The 13101-nt window shown below is 41.1% G+C and overlaps 1 protein-coding gene and 1 pseudogene across 6 annotated transcripts in view; both read left to right on the top strand.

Moving 5' to 3' along the window:
* Positions 1-13101, top strand: part of LYPD6B (LY6/PLAUR domain containing 6B) — an 85231-nt gene that overhangs the window by 54901 nt on the left and 17229 nt on the right. The window contains exon 1 of one of the 6 annotated variants that reach the window (XM_023752419.1): positions 1303-1321. The exons of the other annotated variants lie outside the window; for them this stretch is intronic. The gene's annotated coding sequence lies outside the window, so the exon portion shown is untranslated. Of the gene's footprint in view, positions 1-1302; positions 1322-13101 lie in introns of those variants that run through there. 6 annotated transcript variants of the gene reach the window in all.
* Positions 9054-11682, top strand: LOC102437165 (annotated as a pseudogene).

The following is a 13101-nucleotide window of genomic DNA, read 5'->3' as shown; positions in this document are numbered from 1 at the left end:
TGAATGAATGTGTTTAGTCCAGTTTGAGTGTATAAATTGGATTATTTTATGAAATAAATTTAAAATGTTCATTTTAAACGAGTTAAGGTATAGGGAAAGACATACTGGGTGAAAATTTTGAGTGTGGCAAAGGTATATTTTTCAAATAAGTAGCCAGGAAAATGTTTGTCCTCTTATTTCTCATCAGGGACACAGTTTGGTTCCACTTGCTTCTCTGTGAACAAACAGCTTGAGGGAGCATTTTTATAACGCTCTCCACAGCCTCCTCCTTTGCTCTCCTGAGCATAATGTTAAGAAGAAAAGCTGTAAGGAGACAGACAAGCACATATTTAAACGATCAATTATAAACACTGTTTCTGCCATTTCCTTCCATATCATGACAGCTTAATTTCCCCCTTGTGACAGAAAGTAGGGGCTCGGAGGTTCCAGGTCCCAGAGTCTAACTGCATCGCTGTCCTCCCATTTGTAAGCAGGCCCCACCGAGGTCTCTTCTCAATGCTCTTGCCAAACTGAGGGCTGTTGGCTCTGCCCTGGGCTGTGGGCAGCGTCTCCCTCTGCTCCCAGTGATCCAAGCCCTGGCACTGAGGGCAGGGAAAGGGGTTGATGTTCTCTGCCTAGCCCCAGCCCCAAGTCATTTATCAGACACGATGATGAGCAAAATGCTGCCATTGGAGGAAGATGTACAAATTTGCCAAGGAAAGGAATGCAGTTCTGGGACCGCCTCGCTACAGGATTATGTAAATCATTCAACAAAAGTGAAGTCAAAGTTATGAAAGTCAATTTCCATTTGTACCACAGCTAATTAGTCTAAGGAAAATGGTGACAGGATATTCTGTAACTTCTCAGGAGGTAGCCCTGGAAGGCAAGTCCAAAGGGAGAGTTTTGAACGTGCCTCTAAGGTGTTACATGCAGGCAGCGAATAGTTCTTGGTTTGTATCCGACATTATTCTAAGTGCTTGAGACTTATTAACTCACTCACGTGAGGTCATTATTTTTTTTATTCCCTTTTTACAATGAGGAAATTGAGGCATAGAGAAGTTAAATAATTTGTTCAACTTTTAATGCTTGATTCTACCTGTAAGGAAACTGAAGTGTGGGAAAATATAGAGCTCATTCACTCAGCTGATGAGCAGGAATTCCCCCCTCAGTGTATGTGCACGAGGACCATTGCATCTTTTCCTCTGGGAGTGGGTTCCAGCCCCTTTTTACAGATGAAGCCTTCCTGCCAGGGGTTAGGGAGAGACGTTCCAGCTGCTGCCCCTTGCCATCTCGAAAGCCTGAAATTTGGGATGTCAGGACCTCAAATGGAGTCCCAGGAGAGGTTGAGTTATTTCTCATATTTTGAAGAGCCTAACATAAATTGCTTATTTAGGAGCAATAAAACAGTGTGGTTAATGAGTACATAAAAATGATTTTCTTTGCATTTGTCAAAGTTATATATATATTATGTTAATGTAATAATTTAATTATTTCATGTGGGCCAGACACTTTTCATGGCAATTATGCATTCTTAATTTTTATAATAGGTATCTTCTACCTACAGTTTAAAATATTTTTTAATTTATTGATTTTAGAGAAAGAGAGGAAGACAGAGAGAGAAGGAGAGAGAGAGAGAGAGAGAGAGAGAGAGAGAGAGAGAGATTTGTTGTTCCACTCATTTATACATTCACTAGAGGCCCAGTGCATGAAATTCATGCACAGGTTGGGTCTCTAGCAGCTGCCAGGCACTGGCTTGGGCTCCCTTCCTGTGGTTGGCCCACCAGCTCCACCCCTGGTTGAAATACCGGTCGAACTCCCGGTCCAGGGGACAATTTGCATATTAGGCTTTTTTTATATAGGATTGGTTGCTTCTTGTATGGGTCAAACCCACAACCTTAGCATATTGGGACAATGTTCTAACCAACTGAGCTACCTTATCTTATAGTTCAGATAAATCCTCTAAACATGGAACCTGGGGTTTGGAGTGGGGGCAAGATAGAGATGAACCTTGAGGATGAAAAATTTAGCACCTAATGGTCTAGATTAAGAGAGATATGTTGCTTATAGTCAACAATTACAATATACTCAAATGGATATAACACTGGTTTTGAGAAGCCCCCTTTACCATATAACAGATTGCTGTGTGTATTTGAGTATTTCTGGACTTTCTATTCTGTTCCATTTGTCTGTCGGTTTATACGCTAGTATTATACTGTTTTCATGACAGGAGCATTAGGAAATGCTTTACTGTCTATCAGGACTAGTCATCCCCAAATGCAATAGTAAGTCATCTGTTCCAACTCATGCTATATTAAAATGGCAGTCAATGAGAATTTATAATCCAGCCCCTATTTCAGTGATAGGCCTGTTGACTTAGAAATATCAACAAGGAATGGAAGCTGAAAGTGTGAAAGTGAATGTGGTTCCTAGGGAAAGTAATGATAATAACACACACTATAGGAAAATAAATAGTAATATAAAAACCTGAGACCCGAGGCAGGTCCTGCTCTAGGAGGTAGGGGGAGGAAGAGAAACCAGCAAAGGAAAAAGGACAAGTAGGTGGGTGAAGGTTGCTTCTCCGTTGGAAACAGCCAGTCCTAGTTCTGTTTGGCAAAGTCAGAAAGGCCGACAGTAGAGAAGGTTGTAGTATTTGCTGTGTGCAGGCCATGGGAACTCACATTATGAGATGTGTGAAGTATGTCGAGGAGGCTGTGTGTCATGCTGCTCTGGGCAGTTCGCAGGCCAAGACAGGCAGTAACCATGAACGCCGAGGCTGCCCATGCACTGGCTTGTGTCTCCAAAGATGTGAGAGTGAACCTCACCACGTGTTTCCCAGGAAGGTGGATGGATATGCATGATTCTCACCCCTCTTTCCAGAAGACAGCACTAAATCTACATAAGGCGATGTCTTTACTGGAGAGATAACTTCTAACACAAGTGATTGCGGGAAAGACATCTAAAGTATTTAGCAGGGGCAAATCATAATACTTTTTTCCCCTCTGAAATGCACAGACCTGCTGGACTCAGTCTGAACCTTCACAAAAAGACCAGAGGACGATGGTCAGAGCAGGAGGGAAGGGCCTGGATTCCGGGGTGGGTGGAGAGGCTGAACCCGGTTTATTGCATTATGACCTCATTCCCCAGCAGACACCCTTAATAACCTTTGGCACAGCCTGTAACCTGCTCATCCCCAATTTCCTCCTTACAACCTGCAGCGAGCTCCCTGCACTTACCTCACAGGGATGTGGGGAAGATTAATTAGTTTCAGATGGGAAAGTTCTTTGAAGATGAGTCATATGGTGCAGTGAGTGTGGTCATGTGAGGCTGCACAGCCACACATTGGGTAAATGTCTGCTGCCGTTCTGCCTCAGGGTCAGGGGAATGGACGTTGCAAACTAAATGAATGGGTGAAGTCAACCTTATTTAAGTATTTATTCAAAGATTACTTACCGAGTGTCTCTGCTGTACAAATGGTATCAGGGGGTTAACGAGGCAGGGGGTTAACAAGGAGCGACATGCCCTGAGGAACAGGCTCTCTGAGCTGCTGAAGTGGAAGGTGATAGCCAAGGATTGTGATCCATGGGCCGGATGTCATCTTTGCCGTCAGCCATGTGAGCTAGGCGGCAGTTACAGTGAGCCCACATCCTGGCTACCCTGAGCAAGACGTCGGGTCATGGTGCTGCCTCAGTCCCCTCACTTTCCTGATGCCACCCTTACCAAATCCCCGAGCCAGCCTTCTCTCTCTTAGGTGCATTCAGTGCAGAGAAACTTTGTGCCCCTGAACAAAAAGAGGACTAGAAAGGAGAAGAGTCCCTCTTTTGGCCTCTTTGACTTCTTCTGCATGCCATAGTTTTAAAAAGTGCCTTCAAGGTGTGCTTTATTTTAAGCACAAGGTAAAAGGGACCATTTTAGACATTATCACAGAACACTTTCTCTGCCAATAAGGAATTTTATGGTCTGGAAATTGGTACAGAATATGGATGAGATCTCAATGTACAATTCAAGCTGAACTTTTTTTTTCTCCTTTCAAGTGTCCTTGAGTGAGGGTGGCAGGGAGTTGGAAGGGGAGGAGGAGGGAAGAAAATTGATTAAGAAAGATGAGTCCATGTAACCTTAGAAGGTGAAGTAAAGGGCTTCTCTGGGCAAGCAAGGCTACTAAGAACATTATCCCCGTAGGAAGGTCGGGACTGCAGAAGATGAAAGGTAACCAGAGAGCAAGCAGAGGGCAGTCAGGAGATGTGTCATGTCAAAACCGTGTTGTTTCATGAAGTACAAGACTCTAGGAGGGAGATTATAGGGCAAAGCACCATTGCATTAGTATGAGATCCCATATTCATGATATTCCATATTAATGGTCAATAATATTAATTCAGTTTTCAGTGAATCTATTATGGTTAAATAAACTCACATCTCTGTGCAGATATTTAGAGGTGATAAGAGGGTACAGCCTTGATTACAATAAGCTTCTGTAGGCTTTGGTGTTATGTTTATAATGATATGTATTCCTTTGTTCTTAGCTCTTTTATTGAAGTTCAATAATCTTCCCCCCGCCCCACCTATTTAATGTTGTTCTTTAGTGATAGGAGCAGAAAAAGCTGATTTTTGGTGGGTTTGTGATATTTTCACTGGATTATAGATTTATCTTCTGGTTAATATAGTCATTTCTTGATGCCTCCATTCTTACCCTGATCCATTTATAGCATAAATCCACTTGTTGATTTCCTGTAGACCTAGCAGTGACACTTGCTCTTACACTTTCCCAGTCCAGAGGTTCTGCTGATTCACGTCAGCTGGTCCTGTGATAACCTGCTATAACAGGGCACGACACTTCGGTCCGGAGTGACTCTCTTCCACGTAGCCTTTTTCAGACTGGATTCAAGGCTCAGGGTCCTGGCAGGAGCCAGGTGGCATATTCAGGCTGGTGTTATTTGAGATAATTAGTGAAGGGCTGTCTACAATAGTGTGGGCTAGATTTATGGAAACAGAATCTAGCCCACACTATTTCTAGCCTATAGGCCTAAAGGACAAGGGGAGAAAATGGAAGGAAGTGATGGCAGTCTGGCAGGGAGGGAGTCAGAGGAATGAATACCCCGGGCTCACTCTCTCCACCCTCCAATCTGCCAGTTACTGCCAAACCAAACCAGAGGCCAATGGAAAAGGGAAGTCTCTGAGTGGTCTCTATAGCTTGGCTTCCCAGGGCACAGAGCAGGGTGGAGAGAGATGGAGGGTGGATCTTGAGGGGCAAAGGGTGAAAGCCCAGTAGAGTTCACTTCCCCTTCATCTTATAGGATAGTTTGGGAAGATCTTCTGGTTGTAGCAGATTTAAGGCTCCACATAGTGTATGTTGAACAACATGTAAGAGTGTAGGCCATCCTTTGGCAGACCTTACGTTGCTGAAAATGGAGTTTTCACAGTCTGTGTAATTAACCTAGAATCTCAATGAACAATCAAAATGGAAATGGGAATTCTGTTGGTAGTAAAGATGAAAAACTTTTTTCCTAGGTTTATTTTTATTGGTAATGCCTGTAAGAGTGTGAGGCCTGTAGAGACTTTCAGCTCATCTCCAAGCAAGGACTGGAACTTTCTGTGCCCATCCCAGTGTCTCCAAACAAACCTCAAGATTTTTTTTCAGGGTAGAAACCAACCCACGGGCTAGAGTAGACACAGAAAAGTTTAATGAATGAAAAATATTAGAACTGTTACTTCAAAGAGTGGGAAGTACAAGGTAATGACTCATGAGAGCTTGTTGCTTTTAAAGCCAACTTTATAACAACTGTGTAATATTTATGACTATTTATAAACAAATGATATAGATCAGAAAGCAGATAAAAGAGAATGCTTTACTGAGACCTAAATATTGTCCTCACATATACTCTAGAGGAGTTTTCCTAAAATTGGTCTTCAGAGGAATTTATATCCTTCTCTCATATATACTCAGACAATCATAAAATTTGAGAGCTGATAATATATATATATATATATTGAATTTCAGTCTTAAATCTAGTCAGATATTTCATGATCTTAATGATATTGGCAGGTATGTAATCCATAGAGAAGCTATAAATATCTACAGTTAGTTTTCTGTTTTCAGTTATTTTATTTTTTAAAATTAAATGCATTGGGGTGACATTGGTCAACATGATCATATAGGTTTCAGGTGTGGGTTTCTATGTTACAAGATCTGTATATTGCACTGTGTTCCCACCACCCAAAATCAAATCTCCTGTCACCTTATATTAGGAATTGGTTCAATAATTTGATAATAAAAACATCAGTGGGTAGGGACCTATCATTCATTCTCCTTTAAGTTCCACCACAACTCTCTACAAAATAGATATATAATACTTCTATTTTACTGTTAGGGAAACTGAGTCTCAGAGTGATAGAGGGATTGGCTAGAAGTAGTGGATGTAACAAGTGACAGTCAGAATTCACACCCAGGCCTGTGTGCCCCCAAAGGCCATTCTTCCCCTATTATACTAGGCATTTATACTTGACTTTAACTTTGTGGGATTGTGAAACATTGCTTAAATGGCGTTTTTCATGTTGCAATTAAAACACTACTTAATGCACATAATTTTTCAGTTTCCTCTGGGAATATGAAATTATGCACATATATATCTTTGTATATGTACATTTCCTTCTCCTCCAAGTGGTAATAGTGACAATCTACACTGCAGTGACACACTGTAACTTTGTTATATATGCAGAATGCAGAAATTTTTTATTAGGATTGCTTTAATAAGCTTGTCAGCTTCCAGAGAGTTCTTTGAATAATCTGTTCTGCATTTTGTGACTTTGTAAAAGTCAGCACACTCTTCTTTCACTGTAGCATGTAATTTACGATTGATTTTTAAATGCCCTCTTCTTTCAGAATGATACTCACGAACTTGTTCTTTACTTGTATAATATATTTTTAGATTCAGAATCAAGAATGAAGTTGAGCTCGTGGAGGCTCTATAAACAATGGTCAGTGACATAAAACCTTAGGCCAGGAGAAAGATGACAGGACAAAAGCATAGAAACAATTCTGCATCTGTAAGCTCTCCCAATTGAAAGATAACTGTGCGAGTGCTAAAAGCATCTGACATGATTGGTAATACAGTCTCTTAAACAAGAGTTCTAGGGACAATTTACAACCTGACACATAGAGCTTAAGCAATTCATTCAATAAAATACATGTGTGTATACGCAGATATACACATATGCAGATATGCACATATATACATGCATGTATACACACCTATATAACCCGATGAACTTATCGCCTAAGATTCCTGCATTGGTGCAGACAGTGCCGTATTAGAATGTATCCAAAGAAAAACATCTGTATTGGTGGTCATTTTTCTAGGGCAGTGGAGACTAAAGGAAGTCAAAAGTGCTAGCCATTACCTACACACCTAATGACCCTGAAAACGAAATGATTTCAGGTGAGTTCCGTGCACCATGTACTAGAGAATGCATGCCGGGAGTGATACACTCCTCCATTCAACAAATACTGGATAATGGGTCCTTAGCCAGCTGTTGGACATTTCAGCCTAAATTTCTATTATGAGAGTTTTGACTGGTTATTAAAAGAAATGGGTTCAGTAAAGCAGGCAAGGATATGGGACATAAACACACTGCCTTCCATGCCCCGCCTCTACCACCCTGTGTCCTCACAGTTCCGCCAGCAGAGGAGTTTTATTAACAGTACCAAACACTGCCTGCGGCTGTCCCGCAGGACTCTGTCCAGTGATTACAGCTTCCTCTCAAATTTAAAAACCCCTCTTCCACGGAGAAGAAAACAATATCTCTCATTTGCCTGCCTGACAACAGAACTATATTAAATTTCCTTTTAAAATGATGCTGTTGGCTTTTTATAAGGAGTGGCCAAATGAAGGCTGCAGGAGCCCTTCAAAGCACGTTTCAGGCTCTCTCCTTATGTTGTTTGGTTCTCTCTCAGGGATAACCCTCAGGGCCCATTAATTGGAGAGCTAAGTGACTGAAGAGTTTCCTTTTACTAAATAATGAGAATATGTGTCCCAGGTGTGTTTCCCTGGCTGCTAAGATGTACAGAGCGGCGGGTAACACTACAGAGGACCACTGTTCATAGAAGGGGCTGGAGAGTTGATTCTCCTCTCATCCAGTTTGGTTTTTACCCCATACTTTGGGAGCCTTAATGCATGAGTGACTTGGCATAAGCCTCCTATAAATCATTTATGGAGCAAACTAGGTAAAAGATAATTTTTTTTAAAGTTTGTATTCTTTAAAACAGTGTAGCAAGAATCTGAAATATTATGAGAATGCTATATTACATTTATGACTTTTTATGGCATAACTGGAATTCTTAATTATTATCCTGTTGGGGTCCAGTCCCAACAGGTTCAGGGTTCCCCATGGTGTGGACGGAGTCGGCGAGGAAGTAATGACAGGGAGGCAGCGTTCAGGTGATTATCATGGCAAGGTTCCTCTTAGCCAGGTACCTCTCTTTATTGTCCTCTTACATTTGTATTTATACTATTTGATCTTAATCCCATCCATTCTATTCCAAAGGTTAGGGAGTTTCTTATCTTCATTCCAAGGTTACTCTATTATTCTATTAAGCTACAAGGAAGTAACTGAAGGAGGTTATTCTAAGTAAAGATTATGTAGTTTAAAATCCCTTAACTAAATGCCAGGTGGGTAGTTAATCACTTTAACTATGAACAATCACCCTTAAGCTACATAATCTTTACTCCCTGGAATGGAGATAAGAAACACCCTAACCTTTGGAATAGAAATTGAAAGGATTAAAATCAACTGGTATAAATACAGATGTAACAAGACAGTAAAAGACAGAACTTGGCTGGAGATCCTGGCTAGAGGTCCTCGGCGAGTTGCGCTCTTAGCCCAGTCCACTGCCCCTGGAAGTTAACTCCGAAGCCACGCCTACCCTCCACTGGCTAGGGTGAAGCCATTTTAATTCATAGCTGAGTGTTCGGTGGTGTTTCGTATTGGCCATCTGGCCCTGCTGGGGGTGGTTTGGGGGTGGTTTTTATTTTAATTTTTCTTCCCTAGCTTCACATCTCGGGCCAATTTGCACGTTCTAATTATCTGAGATCATGTCAGGAGATGCCTCCGCGGAGCAGGCACCTGAATATGTCCCAGAGAAGGTGAAGAAAGCTGAAAAGAAATTAGAAGAGAATCCATATGTCCTTGACGCTTGGAGCATTCTCATTCGAGAGGCACAGAATCAACCTATAGACAAAGCACAGAAGACTTATGAACGCCTTGTTGCCCAGTTCCCCAGTTCTGGCAGATTCTGGAAACTGTACATTGAAGCAGAGATTAAAGCTAAAAATTATGACAAGGTTGAAAAGTTATTTCAGAGATGCCTTATGAAGGTTTTGCACATTGATTTATGGAAGTGTTATCTTTCATATGTCCGAGAAACCAAGGGCAAACTACCAAGTTACAAAGAGAAAATGGCTCAAGCATATGATTTTGCACTGGATAAAATTGGGATGGAAATTATGTCTTATCAGATTTGGGTGGATTACATCAATTTCTTAAAAGACGTGGAAGCTGTTGGATCTTATGCAGAAAATCAGAGAATAACAGCTGTCCGAAGGGTTTATCAACAAGGTTGTGTTAATCCAATGATCAACATTGAACAATTCTGGAGGGACTATAACAAGTATGAAGAGGGTATCAATATTCATTTAGCTAAAAAAATGATTGAAGATCGGAGTAGATATTACACGAATGCTAGGCGTGTAGCAAAGGAATACGAGACAGTAATGAAAGGTTTGGACCGCAATGCTCCCTCAGTGCCTCCTCAGAATACTCCTCAAGAAGCTCAGCAGGTAGATATGTGGAAGAAATACATACAGTGGGAAAAGAGTAACCCTCTTTGTACAGAAGATCAGACCCTTATAACAAAAAGAGTTATGTTTGCCTATGAACAGTGTCTGCTTGTGCTGGGCCATCACCCTGATATTTGGTATGAAGCCGCCCAGTATCTTGAGCAGTCAAGTAAACTGCTAGCAGAGAAGGGGGATATGAATAATGCCAAACTATTTAGTGATGAAGCTGCTAATATATATGAAAGAGCCATAAGCACTTTATTAAAGAAGAATATGCTTCTGTATTTTGCATATGCAGATTATGAAGAGAGTCGCATGAAGTACGAGAAAGTTCACAGTATATATAATAGACTTTTGGCAATTGAGGATATTGACCCCACATTGGTCTATATCCAGTATATGAAATTTGCAAGAAGAGCAGAAGGTATCAAATCTGGAAGAATGATATTTAAAAAAGCAAGAGAAGATACCAGAACCCGCCATCATGTCTACGTTACTGCAGCACTCATGGAGTATTACTGTAGTAAAGACAAATCTGTTGCCTTGAAGATTTTTGAGCTGGGGCTAAAGAAGTATGGAGACATTCCAGAATATGTTCTGGCCTATATTGACTATCTTTCTCACCTCAATGAGGACAATAATACCCGAGTTTTGTTTGAACGAGTTTTAACATCTGGAAGCCTTCCTCCTGAAAAGTCAGGAGAAATCTGGGCCCGATTTCTAGCTTTTGAAAGTAATATTGGTGATCTAGCTAGTATACTCAAAGTGGAGAAAAGACGGTTTACAGCATTCAAGGAAGAGTATGAAGGCAAAGAAACAGCTTTACTTGTAGATAGATACAAGTCCATGGATTTATATCCTTGCTCTGCAAGTGAACTAAAAGCACTTGGTTATAAGGACGTCTCCCGTGCTAAGCTAGCAGCTATAATTCCAGACCCAGTTGTAGCTCCTTCTATAGCGCCTGTTCTGAAAGATGAAGTGGATAGAAAACCAGAATACCCTAGACCAGATACTCAGCAGATGATTCCATTTCAGCCACGACATTTAGCACCTCCAGGTTTACACCCTGTACCCGGTGGAGTATTCCCAGTACCACCTGCAGCTGCTGTTTTAATGAAACTTCTCCCACCTCCGATCTGTTTCCAGGGTCCTTTTGTACAAGTGGATGAACTGATGGACATTTTCCAAAGATGCAAGATACCCAATACTGTTGAGGAAGCTGAGAGGCTCATTACTGCCAGAGCCCCAGAGCTCGCTGCGGAAGGCAATGGCCCGGTGGAAAGTAATGCAGTACTCATCAAGGCCGTCAAAAGGCCCCACGAGGATTCAGATGATGACGAGGAAAAGGGATCTGTCGTCCCTCCTGTTCATGACATTTATAGAGCACGGCAGCAGAAGCGAATTCGGTGAAACGGGCTCAAAACCTGCCTCTAAAAGAAAACTTTTATCCAGGATTCCCATTTTGCCTCCTACGTCATATGTTTAAGAGACAATGCTTTGCTACAAGGTTCTTGGAAACAAAGTTGTATTGTCATTGGTGCCTCTATCATATGGTTCTTGAGAAAGAAAACCAACCAACCTGTGTGAATTTTACAAAATGGAACTGAGAACAGTGCAAAATGGCAGAACCACATTTTGTTCCCTCTTCAAGGGTGTCTGGCATGTGCCACTTGAAGATTTTGTGAATTTTCAATAGTTTTATTTTAAAACTGGATGGCTTATGATTGTAAAGCTTTTATCACATTTTTCTGAAAACAATTGTTCTCAGTTTGCTTATGTAGAGTCCTGCCTTATTGTTTGTTTTATTTGTGGCAGAATGTATAGAATCTGTTTTGTAGTTTAAAATTTTAAAACAATCCTTTAAAAAATAAAAGGATATTGCCGAAACCGGTTTGGCTCAGTGGATAGAGCGTCAGCCTGCGGACTGAAAGGTCTCAGGTTCGATTCCGGTCAAGGGTATGTACCTTGGTTGCAGGCACATCCCCAGTAGGAGGTGTACAGGAGGCAGCTGATCGATGTTTCTAATTCTCTATCCTACTCCCTTCCTCTCTGTAAAATATCAATAAAATGCATTAAAAAAAAAGACTGCTATTTCCTTGTTTATTAAAAAAAAATGAGTATATAGAATTTGACCCTGTTTACCTGATTTGGTCCAGCTAGTATGAAATGGAGTTGGACAATCATCTCCCTTGATCTGATTTTTATTCTCTGCTAATGATATCTGAAGAAGCAGGGAGAGAGGGAAGGTTAGGGGAGCAGGCACTTAACATTTGAACGCCATCTAAGTAAAAGTGCTTTATGTATGTAATTGCACTCAATCCTCAAAATGACTTAGAAAACTTACAGGGCTCTCACTTCTCTTATAGGAAAATGGGGACAATACCTCTTGACGCTGTAATCACCTGACCAGTAGATGTAGAACTGGAATTCTTTTCTGTGCCTATTGTTTTCCTCCCCTCAAAGATGATTGCATGAACTAACTTTTGGCAGTCACATCTCACCAGTGGCTCACATTGACTTTCTAACTCCAATAATGGATGAGAGCACAGAGATTGTGTTTCTGTTATACACCATTATATACAAAGTGCTTAGCACGGTGCCTGGTATAACTGTGTGCCATAATAATGGATAAGCTCTAAGGAGAAGTTGCATCATGATTCCATCTTCCCCATTGAATTTTGTTGTCCAAATACATGGTAATCTGGAGATTTTGTGTTTTCAGATGAAAATGATGGGTTGAGCTTAAGCTAAATTTCTGTCTCATGTTTTTCTTTAGGCACATAGAAATGCTAGATTAAGTATCTTTAAAATGAAAGAAATTCATATTTAAACTTAGGGGGAAAAGAACTCTTCATGTACCAGAAACAGAGAAAGAACCTATCAGAGAAAACAGAAGCTGAACCCTTAGGAGGTGTGCTCTCACTGCCCAGCAAGGTTAGAAACGGAGGCCTCAGCTCCCCTGCGAGTGAAGGAGCTAGAACAGTCTCAACATAAGTCTCCTCAACATACTTCCTGAACTTAATGGGAAGCAGACTATCTCCATTGGCCAATTTCTTCTATTAGCCAGAAGTAAGTAGACCATCCTTGAGGTGGATGGTAAGGTTTTCTGGTAAATTTCTCCTGAGAGGAGTGTTTTCATCTATTTCACTCTGATTAAAATTTCAGCACTCATTTTTAATGTCCCCTTTGCTTTCTATTCTCTTCACAAGGGAAGTCAGGCCTATTAAAGTTTGTCATGAGCATGTCTTACAGTGGGGATAAGTGATGTTTGCAGGAAGGTGTGAATATGAGTGTT

This window comes from Myotis lucifugus, unplaced genomic scaffold (assembly GCF_000147115.1).
Source record: "Myotis lucifugus unplaced genomic scaffold, Myoluc2.0 scaffold_32, whole genome shotgun sequence".
In the NCBI taxonomy this organism is placed as follows: domain Eukaryota; kingdom Metazoa; phylum Chordata; class Mammalia; order Chiroptera; family Vespertilionidae; genus Myotis; species Myotis lucifugus.
This window is presented reverse-complemented; position numbering and strand designations above follow the sequence as displayed.